This window comes from Bactrocera oleae, chromosome 3, assembly GCF_042242935.1.
Source record: "Bactrocera oleae isolate idBacOlea1 chromosome 3, idBacOlea1, whole genome shotgun sequence".
Lineage (NCBI taxonomy): Eukaryota > Metazoa > Arthropoda > Insecta > Diptera > Tephritidae > Bactrocera > Bactrocera oleae.
The window spans coordinates 34,742,528-34,746,432 of NC_091537.1; the positions used below are offsets into that span (position 1 = coordinate 34,742,528).

A 3,905-nucleotide genomic window follows, 5' to 3' on the forward strand; every position below is an offset into this window, starting at 1 on the left:
GCCTAAATAATTATTTATAAATATTTTAAATTTTGGTTATTAATTGATGTTTAATGTTAACAATAAATGATATTATACCCTGTTGATATAGGTAAATATGTGGCATATTTTTAAGCATTTTAAATAACTTATTAATGGACAAACTCAGTTTAACTATGAGTGGACGGGAAGAAATAACTATTGTAACAGAATTTGATATTATAAGTAATAAAAATTTATTTAATCAAAAAACCAAAACGTATCATTGTCATACATTGATAATAATTCATTTAAACAATAATGCAAAATTTATTATTGTACTTATATCAAGAAATAGTTACTGTGCCGATGTTTTCTCTAATTTAAGTATAGATTTATTTAATCACAAATTTTATTTATTTTTTATATATCAGCAATTAACGGTGGATATATGTACAATAGTTTATTACAACTTTTGACATACAAATTTACAATATTATTATATAGTTCTTAGTTTAGTATTTAAATATATAGACTTCTAAAATAAATTATTTTTTGAAGTTGCAGTATCTTTATAGTATAAAATACGGTAGGCATATCAGGTAGCTGTCTCTGTATTTCAGCATGTTATTTATATGTTAGCGATTATAAATGTACAATATTTTACTTATAACTATTTACATAAATAAATTACCATATTGTTATATCGTTCTAAGTTTAGTTTTTAAATATATAGACTCCTAAAATAAATTATTTGTTGAAGTTGCAATATCTTTATAGTATAAAACATGGTATAAGGGTATAAAATACGGTAGATATATTTCTTTTTTAAAAAGTAATTTAAAATTAGCTGGGGCAACACTGTTACGCATTGCTCAATAGCAATACTAGCATTTGAATTTATTAAAAACTTTTAGTCAAACGGACGGACAAGTTTTTTTGAAGGGTAAATTGTCTTTTTTTAAATGTTTTTAATATAATTATTTTATGGTTTTTTTTTCATAGAAACAAACAAGTTATTTCGGATCAACAGGTTAGAATTATTTTCTATAATTCAAATTAAAAGAAAATACTAATGGGAACTTTTTTACAGAAGCAAGATGCCACGCAAGTGCATCAGAAGCTGCAAAGGCTCGTTACGTCTTTATAAATTTCCGGGAGTGCGGGAAATGCCCAGGTGAGTAAAGTATTTCATTTTATATGTTTATTTAATATATACTAGTTTTTACCGGTTACGTGGTGTCGGTGTGAAAGCGTAACAAACATACTTACATTTACATTTATAATATTATAATATTAGTATGGAACTATGGATATGGATATGTATATTTCGATCCCCGTATTCCGGGTTTATAATAAATAATGTAAAAGTGTTTTAATGTTAATAATTTTGTTATTTAGTTTTAAGGTATATGGGTGAAAATAGGCCTCCTGGGGAACCGAACACCCAAAAAAATCGGTAACGCGCCATTTGCATACCTCATGGTGGTGTGGAAAATGCATTATAGATATAAGGAAATGTACTAAAATCCAACGAAATAAAACATATTATTTGGCACAGAAAAAAACATGTTTTTATTTAAACAAAGTATTTATATTAAGATTTTTAAATTGTTTCAATGAATGCTATAATACTGGCCCCATATTAGCTTTGGAAACAATTAGATGCACACTAAAACATTTACTCTAATTTACATATAAACAATTTTGTATCATTTAAAACGTAATGTTTGTTTCACTTTCCAAATCATCAGGACGTCTATTAATGAAATTATATCCTTCCAAAACGATATAAATATCATGCACATTGTGGGCGGGTTAAAATAGCTTTATTATTTACTACAGGTTTCTTCTGGAAAAAAAATAGTTTTAGTTATTATTTATTATACATTATATGCACTAATACACATCTGCATATTTTAAATTCTTGTGTGAGCAGTTTTATCAAGAGCAATTAGCATTAAATATTCACTATTTTACGAAGTTTGTGTTGCAAATTTTTAAACATTGCCCTCAGTTTCGTTGAATAGGCATTTTCTGCATCCCGTTATTTGACATAGTTGCTTAATTGCACCTTACATTTTTCTGTGGTGAATATTTATTAAGTTACCACAGTTAAAAAAAGGCATAAATATGTATCGTAATTATTCTGAAATTTGCCAATAATTGCCACTCCTTTAAGAACATATAATAAAATAAACTTATTTTATTTTGAAAACATATTAAAGTTTTACATATAACCAATATTTTTTGGACAACTTTTTCATAAATTAAAAGAAAATAGCAAGATGCAACCATTTTCCGGTTAGAAGTCGGCCATCTTGGCTATCAATAGAAACTCAACCCCTAGGCGGACTTGACGTTTCTCCATGGACCCCTCTCAGCTGTAGCATTGTTTACATTCATCAGCTGATTCTTTCTCTACTCCCCCTTTACGATGCTGCGAAGGTTGCAATATGATTTTTAGTGCCCATACTCAGTTAGTGATTCGGTATCGGATTTTGAATTGATTTCCTTTCAATGTTTACGTAGCGGTCAATACCAATTTGAATACCTGCTCCATATTTATTAGGTACACTCCCACCTTCGCTTATTTTTTCCTTCACTTTGTTTGGTATCGCATTTGCTTATACCTGCATGCTCACTGGTGCCTGCAGGTTTGTTGGTGCCGATTGCTGTTTACTGCTGAGAGCATCCTCTGCTCCGATTCTTCTCTGCTGCAGCTGAACGCACCGTTCCCCGTTTTATTTTTTTTTGTTAGGTGCTTTTTTTGTTTGTTTTTTAACTTATTATTTGTTCATGTTTATTTTTATTATTATTTTTGTTTCGGTTAACACTTTGTAAGTACTCTTTTTATATATTTTTGTATCACTAGTTTGTGTTTTTGTGTATTTGATCGGGTTTGTCTAAGCATTCACGAATTAAATACACATCCGCACTCTCTGATACACTTGATCAATTATTTATCCTGAACACCAGAATTGTGTACACCCCAAATGACTGAAGAAGAGCATCATTTGATTAAATTTTTCAAAAAGTATATTCCTAGGAGTAGTAGATCGTACTGATTTTTAAGGTTCGAAACACTTCCCACGATCCCCTAATTTCCTTTTACTGTTTTCAAATTGTAGTTTGTTCACTTTCGGTATTTTTTTTGTATTTGTACCAAATAACTGGTTAGAATAGTTCAAAAATATATATTGATTACTCTTTCCTCCTTAGTACTCAACATTTACCGATTAAAATCAATGGGCCACAAAGCTGTCCTTTAATTTAGTTTATTTAATAATTTAATAAAAATGAAAATAGTTAAAAATTTTGGTAACACCGGCGGTATCCGGAATCGGGCGAAAAGAAATCTGTTGCTGCGACGTGGTGACGGCTCGAACAATGTAAACGAAAGAAGCCCTCTGGTTCTTGGGCAGTCCGTTTTGCTTGTTGATTGTTAGGTAGTGTAGAGTTGTAGTGTGTATGTGTGGGTGATCTGTGTGGTGTGTGATGTCAGCATGAGGAGTGTGTGTTTGTGTGTGGTGTCTTCATGAGTGGATCAGGTTGATGTGGTGTGATTATGCTCAGCGTTGTGCGTTGAGGGGGGGGGCGTAACTCATCTAGCCTTATATAAAATAGTTTGTTTACTCTTTTTCCATTTACTAGTAAGATTTTTCTAAAATAAACACAATAGTATTCAACTACAACTGCTTGGTAGCCGTGGACATTTCTTGATATTCTAGTCAACCCCTCTGGCACTTCAACCGAATTTTTTTTTGACGGATTGATTCGGTAATACCGAATTTAAAAACTACAAACAATGTTCGGATAATGTTATGCACCCAATTTGAATACAATTGCTTTAGTAGTCCCTAAGGTATACGATTTTTTCTAAAGATGACACCTACGAGGTCCTTATGTATCATATTGGACATGCAATTTAATACTTCAATCGTAAT

At 30.7% G+C, this 3,905-nt stretch overlaps 1 long non-coding RNA gene across 1 annotated transcript; it reads left to right on the forward strand.

Moving 5' to 3' along the window:
• The first annotated feature begins 816 nt into the window (after positions 1-816).
• LOC118681793 (uncharacterized) lies at positions 817-1,132 on the forward strand. Its single transcript, XR_004977535.2, has 3 exons — positions 817-904; positions 964-991; positions 1,052-1,132. It is a non-coding gene; the product is annotated as an uncharacterized lncRNA (long non-coding RNA).
• The last annotated feature ends 2,773 nt before the right edge of the window (positions 1,133-3,905 follow it).